Source organism: Bubalus kerabau, chromosome 6, assembly GCF_029407905.1.
Source record: "Bubalus kerabau isolate K-KA32 ecotype Philippines breed swamp buffalo chromosome 6, PCC_UOA_SB_1v2, whole genome shotgun sequence".
Classification (NCBI taxonomy): Eukaryota; Metazoa; Chordata; class Mammalia; order Artiodactyla; family Bovidae; genus Bubalus; species Bubalus kerabau.
In genome coordinates this window covers 71,235,351-71,260,959 of record NC_073629.1, presented here as the reverse complement: position 1 = coordinate 71,260,959, position 25,609 = coordinate 71,235,351, and the positions used below count along the sequence as shown (strand labels likewise).

The 25,609-nt window shown below is 36.9% G+C and overlaps 1 protein-coding gene and 1 pseudogene across 1 annotated transcript in view; one reads left to right on the top strand and one right to left on the bottom strand.

Annotated features, from left to right (window-relative positions):
* The window catches only part of LRRIQ3 (leucine rich repeats and IQ motif containing 3), a 216,186-nt gene that overhangs the window by 24,282 nt on the left and 166,295 nt on the right, over positions 1-25,609 (bottom strand). The gene's annotated exons all lie outside the window — the stretch shown is intronic.
* The window catches only part of LOC129655823 (RNA-binding protein with serine-rich domain 1-like), a 33,101-nt pseudogene continuing 15,258 nt past the window's right edge, over positions 7,767-25,609 (top strand).

Genomic DNA, 25,609 nt, shown 5'->3' with positions numbered 1-25,609 from the left:
GTGTTTCATAAAGAAGTCAAAGAGTTCCACTATAAGATTTAAGACTAGCAGATGGATGAACAATTTGAATTATTTGATATGTACTTGCCTCATCCTGTTAACTTATATTTTCACTCCACTTTCCCTTCTACTGGCATCTTTTCCTGATTAACAGTCTTTTTGCTTCAACTACGTGTTTCCTGACAATGGTATCAAGGGTCTTTATCAGATCCAGTTGACAGCATTAGGGACCAAAACAGTGACTATAATAATCTAGGAGGTTACAAAGTGAACTTTCTATACAAGCAAGTATAAGGTCTACATGTATAACAGTTTTGTATTGGTGACATTGTTTTCTGCTTCTTCTATATTATAAAACAAAAATAATAATCACAAAGTCTCCTTTATTATACAAGTTCAAATCTTTGAGGTAGATTTTTGATCTGATATGTAAGCAGCTTCTGTATGACTTGGAGCGACTTGATATCCGGCAAAAACTTTTCAATAACAATAGGCCCCAAAATGACATTCCTTTTTGTGAACTGGGAATTGACAATAAATGCAATCCAAATGAAAAGTCCCGAAGGTCACCTATCTATATATACAAGGTAAGCAATACAATAAGGAGCATCACCTTTGAATATGAAGGGCATTGACATAAAATATTGCAAACAAAACACTGTTCAAATAGAAAAGGAAAAATGTGACATGAGGTAGTTTTGGTACTGCATCTCTGACCCAAGCTTACCATAGGAAAATGCTGACAGATGGACTGATGCATATTTCCCAAACATTGCTTGACACTACTATGATATTAATCCTTTACCTAAACTACTGAATCTCTTAAGAAAATATTCATATAATCCTATTTAACACTCTTCCTTTGCATAGCATTTTTTTTTTAATTTCCAGGAAAAAAAAAAAAAAAACACATAGAATTGACTACTTGAATTGCAGGCTTAGAAATGACAATTACTTGGTCACTGATTTAAAGAGCTGTCATAAGATGGAAGTAAATAAGGTATTAACATAGCTTCCAGTTGCACATTTAATCTGAAAGACAAAAGCAGGCTATCAGAATCATAATTGGGTACATACACAGATGTTCTTGGAAACCTTTGGCTGAATTTATAAATGCAAGCAGATCCAACCAGTCCATCCTAAAGGAAATCAGTCCTGAATATTCATTGGAAGGACTGATGCTGAAGCTGAAACTCCAATACTTTGGCCACCTGATACAAAGAGCTGACTCATTGGAAAAGACCCTGATGCTGGGAAAGATTGAAGGCAAGAGGAGAAGTTGATGACAGAGGATGAGATGGTTGGATGGCATCACCGACTCAATGGGCATGAGTTTGAGTAAACTCTGGGATTGGTGATAGACAGGAAGGCGTGGCGTGCTGCAGTCCATGGGGTCACAAAGAGTCGGACATGAATTGAGACTGAGACTGAGAAGCTCTTTAACATTCACCAGGAAATTAATGATTATTTCTACTTCCTGAATACAAAAAGTAAGCAAATAACGTGAAATCTGAAACCCAAGCAAAATTCATGTTAGGCTGATTTTATTTTTTTTTTTTAATGTTGCTACTAAAAACTGTAATTTGTCCATTAAACAATCTTTGAGTAAAATAATGGAGTCATGTTTGGATGTCATCCTTGCCAATGATTTCAGTTTGAAAATATGTTGTAAAATGGTCTGAAGACCTCCACACTTAGAAAGAGAAACTCCATTTCAAGGAAGTCTTTTATATCTAACACAACACTCCAATTTAAAAAAAAAATAAAATTAGCAAAAAACACTTATGGTACAATTATACTCAGAAACTTTTCTGTTTCTTTTTTTTTTTTTTTTCCTTCTTTTTGCTGTTTCTTAAGCAGAGGGTAAATGGAGTGCATATATAGACAAAATGATGAAATGGCTTAAACTGTTTTGGTAGATAATAGAGGGCATAAAATAGGTCTCTGGCTTAGTGTCTTAAAATGTCTTACTCTTTGTTTTAAAAATACTTAGTTTATCATTTGCTCTTTAGTATTCTTTTCTTTCAAGTTGAAGAACTCCCTTTAGCCTTTTTCCTATAGGCAGGGTTAGGGATAATGAATTCCCACAACTTTTCCTATAATATCAGGGAAATAGCAAGGATGTTATCCTGTTCAAAATAGTACTGGAAGTTCTTTGAGTAGTTAGAGAAGAAAAAGAAATAAAAGGCACTAAAATCAGAAAGGAAGAAGTAAAATTTTCCCTGTTTGCAACAAGACATGATCTTATATCTAGGAAAAAACTGTAGACTTCCCCCAACACACACAAATGATTAAAACTGATATATCCAGTAAAGTTGCAAGTTATAAAATCAACATACAAATATCAGTTTCTTTTCCATACTCTAACGACAACTTATATTGAAAAGAAATTAATAAAACAGTCACATTTACTGAACAATGAAATACTAAGAAATAAAATTAACCAAGCAGGTAAGAGAGAGCTCTACACTGAAAACACTGAGACACTGATAAAATAAAATGAAGACACAAAGATACCTCATGTTCAAGGACCAGCAGAATATTGGTAAAATGTCCATACTATACAGGATCTACATATTCAGTGCAATCCCTATCGAAATTCTAATGGCATTGTTTACAGAAACAGAAAAATTTCTCTACACTTGAAATGAAAACACAAAAGACCACAAATTGCCAAATCAATCTTAAGAACACAGCTAGAAGGATCACATTTCCTGATTTTAAAATATATTACAAAGCTACAGTAATTAATTAAAACACTAATGTATTAGCATAAAACAGATATATTGACCAAAGGAGAATAGAATAGAGCCCAGAAATAAATCCATGCATATACAGTCAACTGATCTTTGACCAGAATGCCAAGAATATACAACAGAGAAAGCACAGTCTCTTAAATAAATTGTGCGAGAAAACTGGATCTCTACATGCAGAAGAATGAAATTGAAATGTTATCTCATATAATATTTAAAAAATCACTAAAGATGGATTAAAGACTTAATTCTGAAACACTACTAAAACTCCTAGAAGAAAACACAGGAGAAAATGTCATGACATCAGTCTTGACAAAGATTTAATGGACATGACATTAAAAGCACAGGCAACAAAAGCAAAAAAAGGAAAATGAGATTACAACAGACTAAAAAGATTCTGCACAACGAAGCAAATGATCAATAGAATAAAGAGACAACCTACGGAATGGGAGAAAATTTTTGCAAATCATAATAAAACAAGAACTCCTACAACACAACAATAAAAAATGATATTCCAATTTTAAAAATGTACTGAAGACATGAAAAGACATTTATTCAAAGAAGATATACAAAATGGCCAGCAGACATATTGAAAAATGTTCTGGGGGGGAGACTTTTCGATATTGGATCAGTAGTCAGCAATACTGTCTTGTACACTTAAAACTTGTTAAGAGGAAAGATCTCATGTTAAGAGTTCTTACCATACCAAAAAGAATTTTTTATAAAAATATAGAGTTAGGCCTAATCCACCAAATGCACCTCTCCATCTTGAATTTAACTAGTGTCTGTAATACAAACAAAGAGAGATATATTTCCTCACTCCCTGCTTTCACCCTTTCTTTTATATCTTTCTTCACTTTAAACATGTAGAGACCAAAAGATATTGCCAAGTTCCAGTTCAGCAATTAGAGAAGCCAGAACAGTTGACCTTAAGTGTTTTTTAAATAAGTCCCTTTAAGTAATTCTTAGAATAACCTCTAAAGGATCTAATTTTATAAGTTCCAATGATACAAGCTTCAAAGTATAAATCAACAAACAGAAATGAAATGTCAGAAACCTCAAAAAATCTTCAGAGACTATATACACTCCACTACAATGTAGCTATTTAAGACTTTAATTGTTGCTTGTGGTCATATTAGAATTCATTTTTCTCTTTTTCTCATTCCTAAATTATTAATTTCTATTTCATTTAGATTATAATTCATTCTGATATGTTAATGATTCTTTTATTTTAATTTCTTTTTGGATAATTGACCTAGTAAGTTCAAGCTTCTGTGAAGATTTATCCAGCCTCAGATCTCAACTCTCAATTTCAGTGTTTTATTAATGTAATAGACACCAATTTCTTGCAATGGCAGCTACTTAAAATTACATATGGTCTCAATGAAGAATTTAACAGCTTCAAGCTTCCTAAAATCATTTTGATTTATCTGTCTATTAATTCATCTATCTATCCATTCCTCCATCCATCCACTCATATTTTAGGAGCTTGAAAATTCAACTGAAATTCAGAAAACAAAAGTATGAAATTTTTTATTTAAACTCCTTCTAGGTCTTAATTTTCTTAGATTTTCCTCTAAATTTTATTTTCATTTATAATGGTTTGAGAAATATTTGTTTTCTATGTATATTTTCAACCTTTCTTTAATAAAAAATGTTTTTATTTGCTAAACAAAACAATCAAATAACAAACACAATACCTATAAAAAGTATCAGTTCAGTTCAGTTCAGTCACTCAGTCACGTCTGACTCTTTGCAACCCCATGATTTGCAGCACGCCAGGCCTCCCTGTCCATCACCAACTCCCAGAGTTCACTCAGACTCACGTCCATTGAGTCAGTGATGCCATCCAGCCATCTCATCCTCTGTCGTCCCCTTCTCCTCTTGCCCCCAATCCCTCCCAGCATCAGAGTCTTTTCAAATGAGTCAACCCTTCACATGAGGTGGCCAAAGTACTGGAGTTTCAGCTTCAGCATCATTCCCTCCAAAGAAATCCCAGGGCTGATCTCCTTCAGGATGGACTGGTTGGATCTCCTTGCAGTCCAAGAGACTCTCAAGAGTCTTCTCCAATACCACAGTTCAAAAGCATCAATTCTTCGGTGCTCAGCCTTACTCACAGTCCAACTCTCACATCCATACATGACCACAGGAAAAACCATAGCCTTGACCAGACGGACCTTTGTTGGCAAAGTAATGTCTGTGTTTTTGAATATGCTATCTAGGTTGGTCATAACTTTCCTTCCAAGGAGTAAGTGCCTTTTAAATTCATGGCTGCAGTCACCATCTGCAGTGATTTTGGAGCCCCTAAAAATAAAGTCTGACAGTTTCCACTGTTTCCCCATCTATTTCCCATGAAGTGATGGGACTGGATGCCATGATCTTCGTTTTCTGAATGTTGAGCTTTAAGCCAACTTTTTCACTCTCCTCTTTCACTTTCATCAAAAGTATAAACTTAGCATTGAACATTTGCTATGTGTAAGACACTTATACACAAGGGGAAGAGGTACTATGAGAGGTACAGTCTCATTGAACTCCTAGTGGGAGAAACACATAACCAAATCATAAACAAGAAAATATGACGAAATAAGTGCTTTGGTGGAAATCAATCAGGTTAAAACGACAGCAAGTCTAGTAATTATTTTAGGTAGACAAGAAAGATTTTTTAAAGGAAATACAATTTCATCTCAAATATGAAAGATAATAAAGTATATGTAGGACATGGAACAACAGACTGGTTCCAAATAGGAAAAGGAGTACGTCAAGGCCTTGTCACTCTGCTTATTTAACTTCTATGCAGAGTACATCATGAGAAACACTGGTCTGGAAGAAGCACAAGCTGGAATCAAGATTGCTGGGAGAAATATCAATAACCTCAGATATGCAGATGACACCACCCTTATGGCAGAAAGTGAAGAGGAACTCAAAAGCCTCTTGATGAAAGTGAAAGTGGAAAGTGAAAAAGTTGGCTTAAAGCTCAACATTCAGAAAACAAAGATCATGGCATCTGGTCCCATCACTTCATGGGAAATAGATGGGGAAACAGTGGAAACTGTCAGACTTTATTTTTAGGGGCTCCAAAATCACTGCAGATGGTGACTGCAGCCATGAAATTTAAAGACGCTTACTCCTTGGAAGAAAAGTTATGACCAACCTAGATAGCACATTCAAAAGCAGAGACATTACTTTGCCAACAAAGGTTCATTTAGTAAAGGCTATGGTTTTTCCTGTGGTCATGTATGGATGCGAGAGTTGGACTGTGAAAAAAGCTGAGTGCCGAAGAATTGATGCTTTTGAACTGTGGTGTTGGAGAAGACTCTTGAGAGTCCCTTGGACTGCAAGGAGATCCAACCAGTCCATCCTGAAGGAGATCAGCCCTGGGATTTCTTTGGCAGGAATGATGCTAAGGCTGAAACTCCAGTACTTTGGCCACCTCATGTGAAGGGTTGACTCATTGGAAAAGACTCTGATGCTGGGAGGGATTGGGGGCAGGAGGAGAAGGGGACGACAGAGGATGAGATGGCTGGATGGCATCACTGACTTGATGGATGTGAGTCTGAGTGAACTCTGGGAGTTGGTGATGGACAGGGAGGCCTGGCGTGCTGTGGTTCATGGGGTTGTAAAGAGTCGGACATGACTGAGCGACTGAACTGGACTGAACTGAGTTGCAGAATTTGGGGGAAAAGCATATGGCAGGAGAAATGAGAAGCTATCAGAAGGAAACCAGGCAGGAACACACACATGGTCTGTTGGGGATACAGAAAGAAAGCCACTTTTGTTAGCACACAGTGAGCAAAAGGAGGGTGGTGCGCGATGTGTCAGAGAAGTAAGGCAGGAGTCAGATTAAATGGGACAATACAGGTCATAGAATAACTGGATGGAATACTTGGATATTATTCTGAGATTCAGAGCCATTTAAGTAGGTGAGTGATATGATGTGTGATTTTACCATGAAGAAAATGGATCTGAATGTGGACCACAAGAAGATAAAGGAAGGAAACTTGTTTACAAGGCTCCTGTAATGGCCCAAATAAGATTTGATGGCAGGCAGTGCTAGAGTGAAAGCAATGAAGTTGCACAGAAGAGGAAAGATTTAAGATATGTTTTATTTATTTTTTTTAATTTTATTTTATTTTCAAACTTTACAAAATTGTATTAGTTTTGCCAAATATCAAAATGAATCCGCCACAGGTATATGTTTTAAAAGCAAGGCCAATACGGCTTGACAATAAATCAGATCATAGAGGAGAGGGGGAAAAGTAATTAAGGATAAATGCTAGCATTTGGGCTTAGGGGCCAGATAGACAGTGATGCCATGTATTGAGACAGGAAATACAGGAGGAAAATCAGATTTGGTGAACTAGATTAAATATGCTTATACATATTATTCTTTCTAAAGTTCACAGCTTTCATACTCAAACACAAGCTAACACTTCCTTAATAAGGTCACATTTAACTTCTTTAATTTAAAACATCATTTTTGCTATACAATGTCATTTAAGATTTTATTCTAAAAATAAGAAAAAAAATTTTGAACTCATATTATTTGTTTCAATTTACATGATTACTAATGATACTCAGATAAAAATTGAGGAAAATTACACCTTTTTATACTTTTTATTTAATAATATTAGGGAATTTTGAGGTACAACTATAATGTCCAGAAACTGAATTATTCAAAAAAGGGTGATACAATTTCTTTAGCTATAGTTTATCATATGAATAATAACTATTTGCTAAAAGGAAATTATCCTTATATTTGTACTTTATATGAATTTTTCTATTAGAGAACAAAACAACTAGACCACATTATAACTCATTTATTTTCAATTGTCTCAATAGATAGTTTTACTGTCACATGAACCTTTCATATGAACATAGAAGCCAGTACCATTTGCAGTGAACAGAGCTTATCTGGTCCTTCTAAATGGATTATAGATTTATGAGCTATCTGTGAAGAAACAAATGGTCTAAGACTATTTAAAATCAGTGTAGCTATGATCTGAATGGTCAAAAATGGGTCTGAAGCAGCTGCTGTTTTCAACAAAAGTGTCTGATGTCTCAGCACAAGTGGATGGCTTTCATGGTAAACAAGCTTTGAGGCAGCTTTGAGTTCAAGTGAAGCAAAGAATAGGGGGGAGAGGGAAACAGAAAGTAAATGGAAAGGAAAAAGCAGTGACATTGACTTCTGTCATGCACTGAGTTTTTCCTGATTTGTTAGGCATATAAATGTCACTGAAATTACAGTGGCCATCAGTTTTCTTGGTAACAATACAAAAGTGTCTGAGGGCTTCCCCTACCCTATCCTATTACACATTCACACATAGACAGCCTATGTATGATTCACAATCGCCGTAATAATGAATGTTACCAAAAATCATATATCTCAAATGAAACAGGTATACTGAAAACTGATTACAGTAGGATAGAGAAATTATATCTCCACTTAATACCATGAATATATTTCTGAAAATTAAACATTCTATGTGGAAATGCTATCCAAGAACCTGTATCTGTATATTCTACATGGAAGAAATTGTAATGCATTACGAGTTAAATACAAAACGTTATAATCCCCTCCAAATTCTTTAAACATGATAGCAGTAAAAAAAACATATTTACAAGCACCTTACATACTAATAAGTAAAATAAATAAAATATTGTTATATGATCATCAACTAGTAAGGTTGATTACAAATAACTGTTTCAATTGCTCCTGTTAATGACAGCAACATCTCAGATAAACATCACCATTGTTGACATTCATGTGTTTTAAAAATGTTCTCAGTGACTTTTTAAAAGATCTTTATTAAGATATAGTTAACATATCATAATAATTAACCATTAAAACATTAAAATGTATAATACAATGACACATGCAGAGTTGTACCTCCATCACCACGTTTAGAACATTTTTTATTATGCCAAAAATAAATGCTATAACCATTAGAGTTACTTTCTATCCCCCAGCCTCCACCATCTCCCCAACCCTAGCCAATGGCTTATCTACATCATATCCCTATAGACGTCTGTATTTTCAACATTTATTACAAATGGATCGTAAAATATGTGGCCTTTTGTGATGAGTTTCATTATTTCAAAGAAGTCAGTTGCAGCTTTAATATTTCTTTCCTCTTTAAGTTTGCCTTTTGCATAGTTTTATATAGTTCTACTTTGGTAATTTTAGATAGAACAAAATATTCAAACCAATTCTACACCTAGCCATAAACAGTGAAAAACATAATCAACTCTCCACAAATTTTTGATCAGGGAACTTTCTATAGGTTCCTGAATTAGTATCAACCAGTCTTTTGATATGGGCTTTGCTGGTGGCTTAGATGGTTAAGAATCTACCTGTCATGCAGGAGACCTGGGTTCGATCCCTGGGTAGGTAAAATCCCCTGGAGAAGTAAACGGCAACCCACTCCAGTATTCTAGCCTGGAGAATTCCATGACCTGAGAAGTGTGGCGGGCTTCAGTTTATGAGGTAGCAAAGAGTTAGACATGATGAATGATTAATGCTTTCAATTCCTTTCAGTCTTTTGATGATTATATTACTTCCCTTTACTCAGGTTCACCATTTCTGTAATCTTCTAAGGAACATGATGGCTCTGTTGTTTTTTTTTTTTTTTCTTCTAACTATTGTATCTTAATTTGAGGATCTAAACTTCTTAACTTGAAATCTGTCAAATATGTGTATAACTTGGACCACACTGATGACACAGATCATATTAGTCCAATTCTACTGAAAAAATGCTTTGACTCTACCATTCTGTTGATTCTGAATCACTGGACAATAACAGCTACTACTGGATGGTGATTAGGAATATAAAAACAGGAACTAGAAATATTCTAGCATTCCAGAAAGTAACTTTCAGCAAGGCACTTAATTTCCTATGCCACTGTTTCTTCATCTATAAAACTGAAGAACAAAAGTGCTTTCTTTATAGATTAGTTGTGAAACATTATTGTTGAGTGAAACATTTTGTGCATAGGATGAATTTTTTAAATCTCAATTTTATTAATTCAACTATTAATTTCACTTTGAACACTATAAATTCTCACTTCCTTGATGATAGCAAACATTACTAATTTACCCAAAAGCCTTTTTTCACATTCCCAGATGTTTTTTTCAGAATCTAAAAACAGTACTTTAGGCAGATTGCTGCAACTAATCAGAGTACACTATGAACTGATACGCATTTACTATAAGTGAGATAAAAAACTGTGATTAACATTTTATTATACAATAATTACAAATCTCTTCTTGAACTGTTCTCTCTTTATAATATACTTGAACTACACTTGTTTTAGTCTCATAGATCTGTCACACCTGGGTGTCTTAAAACAAAATTCTTGATTGTGTGAATCTTAAAACTGTTATTAATTCAGGTTTGCAATTAAGTTTCAGTTTAAAGGTAACTGTTTATCCATTTCCTTGTTGACTATTCTTTCTGATTTTTTTTTCAAATCACATGTTTATTAAGATATAATTCACATACCAGAGAATATATCTTTTACAGTGTACAACTACAGTAATCAACACAGTGTGGTATTGAGAAAGAACAGACAAATAGATTAATGGAACAGAATAAGGAACCTAGAAATAGATCCACATAAACACAGTAGACTAATCTTTAACAAAGGAGCAAAGGCAACACAAGGGATCAAAACAGTCTTTTTGATCAGTGATGCTGAACATCATAAGCAAGAAAATGAATCTAAACACAGATTTTATGCCCTTTAAAAAAAAACACAAAATGGATCATGAACCTAAATGTAAAAAACAAAACTAGGAAAATTCTTATATGAAAACACAGAAGAAAACCTAGATTACCTTGGGTGAAGAAATGACTTTAACAGATGTAAAACCAAAGGCACAGTCCTTGAAAAAAAATTGATATATTGGACATTATTAAAATCAAAAATTTCTGCTCTGAGAAAGATGTCACTAATATAATGAGAAGACAAGTCACAAACTGGGAGGAAACATGTGCAAAACACATACCAGATAAGCGGCTATTATCCAAAATATAGAAAAACTCCTAAAACTCAACAATAAGAAAACAACAATCCAGATAAAAACACTGGTAAAACACAAAATGAACACTTCAACCAGGAAGATATCAGATCAGATCAGATCAGTCGCTCAGTCGTGTCCGACTCTTTACAACCCCGTGAATCGCAGAACGTCAGGCCTCCCTGTCCAACACCAACTCCCGGAGTTCACTCAGACTCACGTCCATCGAGTCAGTGATGCCATCCAGCCATCTCATCCTCTGTCGTCCCCTTCTCCTCCTGCCCCCAATCCCTCCCAGCATCGGAGTCTTTTCCAATGAGTCAACTCTTCGCATGAAGTGGCCAAAGTACTGGAGTTTCAGCTTTAGCATCATTCCTTCCAAAGAAATCCCAGGGCTGATCTCCTTCAGAATGGACTGGTTGGATCTCCTTGCAGTCCAAGGGACTCTCAAGAGTCTTCTCCAACACCACAGTTCAAAAGCATCAATTCTTTGGCACTCAGCTTTCTTCACAGTCCAACTCTCACATCCATACATGACCACAGGAAAAACCATAGCCTTGACTAGATGGATCTTTGTTGGCAAAGTAATGTCTCTGTTTTTGAACATGTAATCAAGGTTGGTCATACCTTTCCTTCCAAGGAGTAAGCGTCTTTTAATTTCATGGCTGCAATGCCATCTGCAGTGATTTTGGAGCCCAGAAAAATAAAGTCTGACACTGTTTCCACTGGTTCCCCATCTATTTCCCATGAAGTGATGGGACCAGATGCCATGATCTTCGTTTTCTGAATGTTGAGCTTTAAACTAACTTTTTCACTCCCCATTTTCACTTTCATCAAGAGGCTTTTGAGTTCCTCTTCACTTTCTGCCATAAGGGTGGTGTCATCTGCATATCTGAGGTTATTGATATTTCTCCCGGCAATCTTGATTCTAGCTTGTGTTTCTTCCAGTCCAGCGTTTCTCATGATGTACTCTGCATATAAGTTAAATAAACAGGGTGACAATATACAGCCTTGATGTACTCCTTTTCCTGTTTGGAACCAGATGTTGTTCCATGTCCAGTTCTAACTGTTGCTTCCTGACCTGCATACAAATTTCTCAAGAGGCAGGTCACGTGGTCTGGTATTCCCATCTCTCTCAGAATTTCCCACAGTTTATTGTGATCCACACAGTCAAAGGCTTTGGCATAGTCAATAAAGCAGAAATAGATGTTTTTCTGGAACTCTCTTGCTTTTTCCATGATCCAGCAGATGTTGGCAATTTGATCTCTGGTTCCTCTGCCTTTTCTAAAACCAGCTTGAACATCTGGAAGTTCACGGTTCACATATTGCTGAAGCCTGGCTTGAAGAATTTTGAACATTACTTTACTAGCGTGTGAGATGAGTGCAATTGTGCGGTAGTTTGAGCATTCTTTGGCATTGCCTTTCTTTGGGAATGGAATGAAAACTGACCTTTTCCAGTCCTGTGGCCAATGCTGAGTTTTCCAAATTTGCTGGCATATTGAGTGCAGCACTTTCACAGCATCATCTTTCAGGATTTGGAATGGCTCAACCGGAATTCCATCACCTCTGCTAGCTTTGTTTCTAGTAATGCTTTCTAAGGCCCACTTGACTTCACATTCCAGGATGTCTGGCTCTAGGTCAGTGGTCACACCATCGTGATTATCAGGGTCGTGAAGATCTTTTTTGTACAGTTCTTCTGTGTATTCTTGCCATCTCTTCTTAATATCTTCTGCTTCTGTTAGGTCCATACCATTTCTGTCCTTTATTGAGCCCATCTTTGCAAGAAATTTTCCTTTGGTATCTCTGATTTTCTTGAAGAGATCTCTAGTCTTTCCCATTCTGTTGTTTTCCTCTATTTCTTTGCATTGATCACTGAAGAAGGCTTTCTTATCTCTTCTTGCTATTCTTTGGAACTCTGCATTCAGATGTTTATATCTTTCCTTTTCTCCTTTGCTTTTCACTTCTCTTCTTTTCACAGCTATTTGTAAGGCCTCCCCAGACAGCCACTTTGCTTTTTTGCATTTCTTTTCCATGGGGACGGTCTTGATCCCTGTCTCCTGTACAATGCCACGAACTTCATTCCATAGTTCATCAGGCACTCTATCAGATCTAGGCCCTTAAATCTATTTCTCACTTCCACTGTATAATCATAACGGATTTGATTTAGGTCATACCTGAATGGTCTAGTGGTTTTCCCTATTTTCTTCAATTTAAGTCTGAATTTGGCAATAAGGAATTCATGGTCTGAGCCACAGTCAGCTCCTGGTCTTGTTTTTGCTGAATGTATAGAGCTTCTCCATCTTTGGCTGCAAAGAATATAGTCAGTCTGATTTTGGTGTTGACCATCTGGTGATGTCCATGTGCAGAGTCTTCTCTTGTGTTGTTGGAAGAGGGTGTTTGCTATGACCAGTGCATTTTCTTTGCAAAACGCTATTGGTCTTTGCCCTGCTTCATTCCATATTCCAAGGCCAAATTTGCCTGTTACTCCAGGTGTTTCTTGACTTCCTACTTTTGCATTCCAGTCCCCTATAATGAAAAGGACATCTTTTTTGGGTGTTAGTTCTAAAAGGTCTTGTAGGTCTTCATAGAACCATTCAACTTCAGCTTCTTCAGCGTTACTGGTTGGGGCATAGACTTGGATTACTGTGATATTGAATGGTTTACCTTGGAAACGAACAGAGATCATTCTGTCATTTTTGAGATTTCATCCAAGTACTGCATTTCGGACTCTTTTGTTGACCATGATGGCTACTCCATTTCTTTTGAGGGCTTCCTGCCCGCAGTAGTAGATATAATGGTCATCTGTATTAAATTCACCCATTTCAGTTTGCTGATTCCTAGAATGTCGACATTCAGTCTTGCCATCTCTTGTTTGACTACTTCCAATTTGCCTTGATTCATGGACCTGACATTCCAGGTTCCTATGCAATATTGCTCTTAGATGGCAAATAAACCTATGAAAAGATATCCAATACCATATATCATTCAGTTCAGTTCAGTTCTGTCACTCAGTTGTGTCCAACTCTTTGTGACCCCCATGGACTGCAGCATGCCAGGCTTCCCGGCCCATCAACAACACCCGGAGTTTACTCAAACTCATGTCCATTGAGTTGGTGATGTCATCCAACCATCTCATCTTCTGTCGTCCCCTTCTCCACCCACCCTCAATCTTTCCCAGCATCAGGGTCTTCTCAAATTAGTCAGTTCTTCGCATCAGGTGGTGAAAGTATTGAGGTTTTAGCTTCAGCATCAGTCCTTCCAATGAATATTCAGGAATGATTTCCTTTAGAATGGACTAGTTGGATCTCCTTGCAGCCCAAGGCACTCTCAAGAGTCTTCTCCAACACCACAGTTCAAAAGCATCGATTCTTCAGTGCTCAGCTTTCTTTATAGTCCAACTCTGACATCCATACATGACTACTGGAAAAACCCTTAGCTTTGACTAGATGGACCTTTGTTGGCAAAGTAATGTCTCTGCTTTTTAATATGCTGTCTAGGTTGGTCATAACTTTCCTTCCAAGAAGCAAGAGTCTTTTAATTTCATGGCTGCAGTCAACATCTGCAGTGATTTTGAAGCCCCCCAAAATAAAGTCTATCACTGTTTCCACTGTTTCCCCATCTACCTGCCAGGAAATGATGGGACCAGGCGCCATGATCTTAGTTTTCTGAATGTTGAGTTTTAAGCCAACTTTTTCACTCTCCTCTTTCACTTTCATCAAGAGGGTCTTCCTCTTCACTTTCTGCCATAAGGGTGGTGTCATCTTCATATCTGAGGTTATTGATATTTCTCTCCATATATCATTAAGGAAATGAAAATAAAAGCAATAAGGAGATATACTACACTTGTTTCAGAATGGTCAAAATCCAAAACAATGACAATAACAAATGCTGGGGAGGATATGGAGCATAGGAAATCTAACTCATTGCTGGTAGAAATATTAAATGGTACAGCTTTCATTCCAATCCCAAAAAAGGGCAATGCCAAACAATTTTCAAACTACTGCACAACTGCCCTCATTTCACATGTGAGCAAGGTAATTAATGCTGAAAATCTTCAAACTAGTTTTCAATTGTACGTGAACTGAGAACTTCCAGATGTAGAAGCAAACCCAGCTCACTGAAAAAGACCCTGATGTTTTGACAGACTGAAGGCAGGAGGAAAAGGGAACAAAAGAGAATGAGACGATTGGATGGGATCAGCAACTCAATGGACATGAGTTTGAGCAAACTCCAGGAGAAAGTGAAGGACAGCAAAGCCTGGAGGACTATAGTCCATGGGGTCACAAAGAGTCAGACATGATGAGCGAGTGAACAACAACAACAGTTACTTTGGAAGGTAGTTTGGCAGTTTCTTACAAAACCAAACATAGTTTTACTATGCAATCTGATCTAGTGATCATGCTCCCTGGTATTTAACCAAATATATTGAAAATTTATGTCCATCCAAAAACCTGCAGATTAATATTTATAGCAAGTTTACTTATAACCACCAAACTTAGAAGTAGCCAAGATGTCCTTCATAACTGAGTGGAAGTGTATATACAGAGAAGCTTCCCAGGTGGCTCAGTGGTAAAGAATCCACCTGCCAATGTAGGAGATGGAGGTTCAATCCCCGGGTCAGGAAGCTCACCTGGAGGAGGAAAAGGCAATCCACTCCAGTGTTCCTGCCTGGAGAATCCCATGGACAGAGCAGCCCGGTGGGTTACAGCCCATGGGGTCACAAAGAGTCGGACACAACTGAGTGACTTAGTATATATCTTCCCAAAGGAATATGTTGATAAAACTAAGATCATGACATCCAGTCCCATCACTTAATGGCAAATAGATGGTGAAAAAGTGGGAACTGTGACAGATTTTATTTTCTTGGACTGCAAAATCACTGGGAATGGTGACTGAAGTCATGAAATTAAAAAACACTTGCTTCTTGGAAGAAAAGCTATGACAAACCACGTCAGTATATTAAAAAGCAGAGAAATTCAGCCATAAAAAGGAACACATTTGAGTTAGTCCTAATGAGGTGTATGAAACTGGAATCTATTATACAGAGTGAAGTAAGTCAGAAAGATAAAGACAAATACTGTATATTAATACACATACATGGAATTCAGAAAGACAGTAATGATAATCCTATATGCAGGGCAGCAAAAAAGACACAGATGTAAAGAACAGATTTTTGGACTCAGTGGGAGAAGACAAGGGTGGGATGATTTGAGGGAATGGCATTGAAACATGTATATTACCATATGCAAAACAGACGACCAGTCCAAGTTCAATGCATGAAGCAAGGCACCCAAACCAGTGCTGTGGGACAATCCAGAGGGATAGGAAGTGAGGGAGGTGGAAGGGGGTTTAGGATGAGGAACCACATGCATATCTGTGGCTGATTAATGTTGATGTATGGCAAAAAGCATCACAATATTGTAAAGTAATCATTCTCCAATTAAAATAAATTAATTGAAAAAAAAAACAATAAAAAGCAGAGACATCATTTTGCAGACAAAGGTCCATATAGTTAAGGCTATGGACTTTCCAGCAGTCATATACGTATGAAAGAGTTGCACCATAAAGAAGGTTGAGTACTGAAGAATTGATGCTTTTGAACTGTGGTGTTGGAGAAGACTCTTGAGAGTCCCATGGACAGCAAAGAGATCAAACCAGTCAATTCTAAAGGAAATCAATCCTGAATATTCACTGCAAGGACTGATGCTGAAGCTAAAGCTCCTGGGCCACTTGATGGGAAGAGCTGACTCATTGGAAAAGACCCTGATGCTGGGAAAGATTGAAAGCAGGAGAGAAGGGGGTGGCAGAGGATGAGATTGATTAGATAGCATCACAGACTCAATGGACATGAGTTTGAGCAAACTTCAGGAGTTAGTGAAGGACAGGGAATCCCAGTATACTGCAGTTCATAGGGTCACAAAGAATTGGACATGAATTAGTGACTGAAAAACAACAAAAATAAATGAGTTGGGCAGAAGATCTACAATCGTATACAAGGCTTCACTAACACTATAAATTAATCAATCCTAAGAGACTACCCAATGACAGAATAAACGTATTCTTCTCAAGTGCCCATATTTTATAGAATAGACCATTCATAGCCTAGCAAGGCTATGAAACAACAGTCAATGATATTCAATAGTCAATGAATTTAGAAATACTGAATCATACAAAGCATGCCCTTTACCACAATGTAATTTAATTAGAAATCAGTAGTAGAAATAAATTTTGAACAGTTACAAATATGTGGAAATTAAATACACTTCCAAATAACTAATAGATCAAAGAAGAAATCACCTGCAACATTAGAAAAATATAAGATGACAGAAAAGAAAAATAAATCATGGGATTCAGAAAAAGCATTGGTCAAAACAAAATTTATACTGTAAAGACCTATATTAAAATGAAAGTTCTCAAATAGATAACCTTCCACCTCAACAAACTAGTAAAATAAGGTAAATCAAAACCCAAGAGAGGGCAAACCATTCAATGTAACAGTAACCCAAGGTAAATCCAAAGCAAACTCTTCAATATCACAGTATCCAAGTCTATGCTCCAACTACGAATGCCAAAGAAGCTCAAGTTGAACCGTCCTCTGAAGACCTACAAGACCTTCTAGAACTAACAGCAAAAAACAATGTCCTTTTCATCATAGGAGATTGGAATGCAAAAGTAGGAAGTTAAGAGATACCTGGAGTAACAGGCAAATTTGGCCTTGGAGTACAAAATGAAGCTGGGCAAAGACTAACAGAGTTTTGCCAAGAGAATGCACTGGTCAAAGCAAACACCCTCTACCAACAACACAAGAGATGATTCTACACTTGGACATCACCAGATGGTTAATACTGAAACCAGATTGATTATATTCCTTGTAGCCAAAGATGGAGACGCTCTATACAGTCAGCAAAAACAAGACTGGGAACTGACTGTGGCTCAGGTCTTGAACTTCTTATTGTCACATCCAGACTTACATTGAAGAAAGTAGGGAAAACCCCTAGACCATTCAGCTATGACCTAAATCAAACTCCTTACGATTATACAGTGGAAGTGACAAATAGATTCAAGGGATTATATCTGAGAGATAGAGTGCCTGAAGAACTATGGATGGAGGTCCGTAACACTGTACAGGAGGCAGTGATCAAAACCATCCCCAAGAGGAAGAAATGCAAAAAGGCAAAATGGTTGTCTGAGGAGGCCTTACAAATAGCTGAGAAAAAAAGAGAAGTGAAAGGCAAAAGAGAAAAGCAAAGATATACCCTTCTGAATGCAGAGTGCCATTGAATAGAAAGGAGAGATAAGAAAGCCTTCCTCAGTGATCAATGCAAAGAAGCAGAGGAAAACAAAAGGATGGGAAAGAGTAGAGATTTCCTCAAGAAAGTTAGAGATACCATGGGAACATTTCATGCAAAGATGGGCAGAATAAAGGACAGAAACAGTAAGGCCGTAACAGCAACATAAGAGATTAAGAAGAGGTAACAAGAATACACAGAAGAACTGTATAAAAAAGGTCTTAATGACCCAGATAACCATGATGGTGTGATCACTCATCTAGAGCCAGACATCCTGGAATATGAAGTCAAGTGGGCCTTAGGAAGCATCACTACAAACAAAACTAGTGATGATGGAATTCCAGCTGAGCTACTTTAAATCCTAAAAGATGCTGCTGTTAAAGTGCTGCACTCAATATGCCAGCAAATCTGGAAAACTCAGCAGTGGCCACAGGACTGGAAAAGGTCAGTTTTCACTCCAATCCCAAAGAAAGGCAATGCCAAAGAATGTTCAAACTACTGCACAATTGCACTCATCTCACACGCTAGCAAATACTCAAATTCTCCAAGCCAGGCTTTAACAGTATGTGAACCAAGAACTTCCAGATGTTCAAGCTGGATTTAGAAAAGGCAGAGGAACCACAGATCAAATTGCCAACATCCGCTGGATCATAGATAAAGCAAGAGAGTTCCAGAAAAACATCTACTTCTGCTTCACTGACTACACCAAAGCCTTTGACTGTGCGGATCACAATAAACTGTGGGAAATATGAAAGAGATGGGAAGATCAGACCACCTTATCTGACTCCTGAGAAATCTGTATGCAGGTCAAGAAGCAGCAGTTAGAACCAGACATGGAACAACAGGCTGGTTCCAAATTGGGAAAGGAGTACATCAAAGCTGTATATTGTCACTGTGCTTATTTAACTTATATGTAGAGTACATCATGTGAAATGCCAGTCTGGATGAATCACAAGCTGGAATCAAGATTTCTGGGAGATGTATCAATAACCTGTTACACAGATGACCCCAGCCTTATGGCAGAAAGCAAAAAAGAACTAAAGAGCATCTTGATGAAAGTGAAAGAGGAGAGTGAAAAAGTTGGCTTAAAACTCAACATTCAAAAAACTAAGATCATGACATCTGATCCCACCACTTCATGGTAAATAGATGGGGAAACGATGGACATAGTGACAGACTTTATTTTCTTGCACTCCAAAATCACTGCAGATGGTGACTGCAGCCATGAAATTAAAAGACTTTTGCTTCTTGGAAGAAAAGGTATGACCAACTTAGACAGCATATTAAAAAGCAGAGACACTACACTACCCACAAATGTCCACATAGTCAAAGCTATGGTTTTTCCAGTATAGATGTGACAGTTGGACCATAAAAAACGCTAAACACTGAATTGATGCTTTTGAACTGTGGTGTTGGAGAAGACTTTTGAGAGTCCCTTGGACTGTAAGGAGATCCAACCAGTCCATCCTAAAGGAAATCAGTCCTGAATATTCATTGGAAGGACTGATGCTGAAGCTGAAGCTCCAATACTTAGGCCTCCTTATGAGAAGAACTAACTCATTGGGAAGACCCTGATGCTGGGAGGGATTGAAGGCAGGAGCAGAGGGGATAACAGAGAATGAGACCGTTGGATGGCATCATTGACTCGATGGGCATGAGTTCAAGCAAACTCTCGGAGCTGGTGATGGACAGGGAAGCCTGGCATGCTGCAGTCCATGGGGCTGAAAAGAGTCAGACATGACTGAGTGACTGAACTGACTGAAACCCAGAAGAAAAAAAGTGGTAATAAAGATTAAAGTAGATGTAAATGAAAGTGGAAATAGAAAAATAGAGAAAAATCAACAAAAACAAAGTTGATTTTTTTGAGACGACCAGCAAAATTGAGAAAATTTTAGATTGATTTCCCCATGAAAAAAGTGAGAGGGAGAGAAAAAGAATGGACTCACATTACTAAAATAAAAAATGAAAGTACATAAGCAAATTTATAGAAATATAAAGGATTATAAAGAAATACAATGAATAACAAATGCCAAAATTACATAATTTAGATGAAATGAATAAATTCTTATAAAGTGGAAAACTACTCATACTGACCCAAGAAGAAACTGAAAATCTAAATAATCCTATAACAAGTAAGGAAATCAAGTCAGTAGTTTAATGTTTTCATACAAATAAAACCCTAGGTATAAGTGGTATATTAGATTTCTGTGACTATTTTAAAACTTATCACAAACTTGTTGGCTGAAAACAACAAAAAATATTCTCTTTACAACTTTAGAAGCCATTAATTCAAAATTACTTTTGTTAAGCTGAAATCAGGATGTCAGCAGAGCTGCATTCCCTTCAGAAGCTATAAGAGAGAATCTGTTTATTGCTTCTTTCAGCTTCTGGATAGCTGCCAGCATTCCTATCTGCCTCCATCTTCACATTATCTTCTCTTCTTCCCATTTGTGTGTATGTGGAATCTCATGCTACCTTTTTTTTTTTTTAATAAGGGCATTTGTGATGGCATCCATGGACTTTACAGATAATCTAGGATCTGTTCTCATCTCAGGATACTTAATCGCAACTGCAAAGACCCTTTTTCTAACAAGGTCACATTAATAGATTATAGTGATTGGACCCTGATATTTTAGGAAACACCATTCAACCAGATGTCTTCACTGGGGAATTATTCCAAACATTTAAAAAAGAATTTATGCCAATTATTCACAAATTATTACCCTCTCAAAAAACAGAAGAGGAAGAAGCACATTTCATTTCATTCTAAGAGGTTAGTAGTACCTTGATACTAAAACCAAAGACAACAAAATAAATCTATAGACCAACATCAAAATACTAGTGATCTGAATCCAACCTTATATTAAAGTATTATATACATCATGACCAAGTTGAATTATTCTAGGAAAGCAAAGTTTATTTAACATAAAAAGTAATTAATGCAGTATGCCAAATCAATAGAATATAGGGCAAAAACTACATGATCATCTCAATAAATGGAGAAAAAGTAGTTAAGTTTCAGCAACCTTTCTTGATTCAACAAATTCAGAACAGAAGGAATGGCTTCAATCTTATAAAGATTATCTATAAAAATCCTACACCTAACAATGTATTTAAAGCTTTCTTTCTAAGATTAGGAGCAAGGCAAAGATGTCTTTTCTTTCTCCATCTACTCAACATTGTGCTGGAGGCTCTAGCCAATGCACATCACCAAGAAAAAGAGAAAAAAGGGTCACAATTACTAAGGAAGATGTAAAATTTCCTCCACTTGTAGATTATGTGATATACTCTATGGAAAATCTAAGGACTACATTTAAAAAACTACTAATATTACAACTAACAAGTTCAGTATGACAGCAATATCCAAAAGTCAATTTTACTTCTGTACATTGGCAATGAACAATTCAAAAAGAATTTAAGAATATAATTCCATCTATAATAGCATCAAAAGAAAAATACTATGGAATAAATTTAGTAAAACAAATACTAAACTTGTATGTTGTTATTGCTTAGTCACTAAGTCATTTAGGATTCTTTTGCAGCCCCATGGACTGTAGTCCAGGCTCCTCAATATGGATTGAGGATTTCCAAGCAAGAATACTGGAGTGGGTTGCCATTACCTTCTCCAGGAGATCTTCCAGGGATCAAACCCACATTTCCTGCATTGTCAGGCTGATTATTTACCACTGAGCCACCAGGGAAGTCTGCAAGACTTGTATACTGTAACTGAAAAAAACTAAAATAAATTGAAGATGATCTAAAGAAATGGAAAGAACCTCATGTTCTTGGATCAGGAGACTTAAAATTGTTAAAAATGGCAATAATACCCAAAGAAATCTAGAGAGTCAAACAATCCCTAATAAAATCCCAAGGAACTTTTTTTGAAGAAATTAAAAAGCTGATATCTTAAAATTCATACAAAATTGCAAGAGATTCTGAATAGCCAAAACAATAAAATTTGGAGAACTCACATTTCCTTATTCAAAAACTTTCTACAAACCTATAATATTTAAGTCAGGGTGATACTGGCATAAAGATAAACATTAACATCAGTTTAATAGAATTGAGAATCCAAAAATAAGTCCATTTATGGTCAATTGATTTTTTCAAGAGTGCCAAGACAATTCAACGGGGGAATAGTACTGTCTTTTCAATAAATGATGGTGGTACAATTAAATAACTCATTCTAAAAAGTGACCTTGGATCCTTATTTATCACATCAAATGTAAAAATCAACTCAAATGGATCATAGACAAATAGGTAAACATTAAAGCTAAAAATCTTTTAGAAGAAAACATTGAGGTAGTTCTTCATAACTTAGGCTCAGGAAATGATGTTTTAAATATCAAACAAAAAGTACAAGTCAATTAAAATTAAAATAAGGAGAGAAGGAAAAGAAAGGGGAGGAAAGATGAAGGGAGGGAGACAGGAGAAATAGAGGTTGAATATTAAAATTAAAAGAAAAAAGCTGATGCTGTTTGCTTGGTCATTTTTCTAATTTATTCAATGACAGGACTGAAGTACCTCTTTGAAGTCTATTTCCCTCTCAGTGCAAAGTCACGCATACCTGGTCAGGTCCTCTTCCTCTTTTTCCAATTTTTTTAGTTTAGCCACCTAGTCAAGTTCAGCCTCTGGTTTAGCACAGCCACTTACCAGTCAAGGATTGTGTTTATCCCCTTATTCAATTAAGGTTTTTAAAGTTTACTGTTGTGTGTGTGTGGTTTTTGGAGACTGCTATCATAATTTATATATATATATATATATATATATATATATTTTGCTTTTGACCAAGGTTGAGCCAGGGACTAAGAAATCTAAGAAAACTTCAGAAAACCAAGATCATCTGGTCCTATCACTTCATGGCAAATAGATGGGGAAACAGTGGAAACAGTAACAAACTTTAGTTTTTTGGGCTCCAAAATCACTTCACATGGTGACTGAAGCCATGAAAAAAAAAGATAACCTGTTTCTTGGAAGAAAAGTTATGACTGACCTAGATAGAATATTAAAAAGCAGAGACATTACTTTGCCAACAAAGGTCCGTCTAGTCAAGGCTATGGTATTTCCAGTAGTCCTGTATGGATGTGAGAGTTGGACTATAAAAAAAGTTGAGTGCCAAAGAATTGATGCTTTTGAATTGTGGTGCTGGAGAAGACCCTTGAGAGTCCTTGGACTGCAAGGAGATCCAACCAGCCCATCCTAAAGGAAACCAGTCCTGAATATTCATTGGAGGGACGGATGCTGAAGCTGAAGCTCCAATACTTTGACCACTTGATGCGAAGAACTGACTGTGATGCTGGGAAACAGTGAAGGTGGGAAGAAAAGGGGACGACAGAGGATGAGATGGTTGGATGTTATCATCAACTAAATGGACATAAGTTTGAGTAGACTCTGGGAATTGGTGTTGGAGAGGAAGGCCTGGTATGCTACAGTCCATGGGGTCGCAAAGCGTCAGACACAACTGAGCTACTGAACTGAATTGAACTGAACTGAAGCCAGGGACTAATAGCTTGAAAGTGCATGCATGCATGCTAAGTTGCTTTAGCCATTTCCGACTCTCACCCTATGGCCTGTAGCCTCCCAGGCTCCTCTGTCCATGGGGATTCTCTAGGCAAGAATACTGGAGTGGGTTGCCATTCCCTTCTCCAGGTGGTCTTCTCGACCCAGGGATCAAAGCTACATCTCCTGTGTCCCCCACATTGCGGGCGGATCCTTTACCACTTGAGCCATCATCTAAATATTTTCCACTTTATCCTAAATATTCTTATGAGAATCTCTTTTAATTGAAAGATATTCCTGAAATCAAGATAGACTGTATAGACATTATCTATCATTGTTTTAACACTTGTGGGAACATGAGGTCTAGCAATAACAATAGAAATAATAACAGCAGCAAACATTTACTGAACATTTACTACATGTTAGACAGTTTACTGTATGGGTATATGCCATGCGATAAGCTTCATGCCAAGTACTATACATATGTTTTATTGTGGAATACTCTTTTAATACATCCTTTTAGTATACCCTTTTGACTAAGTAAGATGTGATCACTGTGGTTAGAATAATTAACACTAACTGCACATGCGTGCATGCTGTCGCTCAATTGTGTCTGACTCTTTACGATCAAATGGACTGTAGCCTATCAGGTTCCTCTGTCCATGGGATTTTTCCAGGCAAGAATATTGGAGTGGGTTGCCATTTCTTCCTCTAGGGGATCTCTCTGATCCAAGGATTGAATCTGTGTCTCCTGTGGCTCCTGCATTGGCAGGTAGTTTCTTTACCACTGAGCCACCAGGGAAGCCCTTCATTCTAGCTGTAGTAACAGATAAAAACAAAGTCAAATGGTTAATAAAGGTTGATTTTGCTCATGTAAATCTAAAGTAGATAGGCTAGCCATCTTCTATAATGTAGCTAAACCATCTGAAAATGTGAGCTCTCCAAGGACTCTGCAGGAAAGAAGTGAGGGAAAGGTACACTAAAATACCTTACCCTAGAAGTAATATACTTACTTTGAGTCACAATCTATCAACTAGAACTAAACTATGGCCTCCCAATTAAATTTTGAGAGAGGCTTGGAATTGTAGACAAATAACTGGAATATTTTATAAGCACAAAATCCTTGCCACAAGTCATCACAGATCATTTGATCCTTTTTCCCCTACATATAGAACATACTCCTGAAGAAAAACAATTGAAAGTGCCATCAAGTCCAGAATCTCTAGATGTTTTTTAAGAGTCTATCAATCAGGCCTGAATATGATTTTGTCTAAAGACATGAATTACAAAGACAAGTCATCTCCCAAATCACCCACCCAGACACACACTGGTATAGGGAAAGTCAACTACAAATGGGGAGAACAGGAAGGACACACTAGTTACTGGTTTTCTCTGTGAACTTCTCCTACCTTTAGGTGTGGATGGGTCCTGGATTAGTCTCTCACATTGCTCTCTGTGAGAAGTCCTGTCTTTCATTATCCTTCTTTGTCACATCTCAGATGGGGTGAATTGCCTACTCTGAAGGGTACAACAGCTTTCTCAGTGTATTTCTTGTTGCTAAAGATTGGAGATTCAGTGTATATTTAAGTCTTGAATGCTCAAAGTTATCTCAGACTAAGATACTCTTGTAATATCTTTCCATTAAACTTTCAGCTGTTGATCTATTTCTTCTCTCAGTTCTATGTGCCAGTAATCGCATGTAAAAGTCTTTTGGAGTCACATATAGTGTTCAGATCTGCTTTCTTTTTCTTTCTTCCAATCTCTCTTACTCTACCAATTTAATGGAAGTTACTATAAAGCTATTCACAACAGTAGGTGGGAAGCCCACACACTTAATCTAACTTCTGTCCTAAGTCATCATCTTCAACTAAGAGGTTTGGGCCTTTGTCTCAAAGCCTTTTTTAATTTCCTGTTTTGTTTTACTATTTGGGATTATAGAAGCAGACAGATTTTCCAAAGCCCTAAATTTCTGAACTCTTCATTCTCTTTATTTTGCCTGGAAAACCAGCTACTTTGCTGAAAGTGAAAGTGAAGTCGCTCAGTCATGTCCG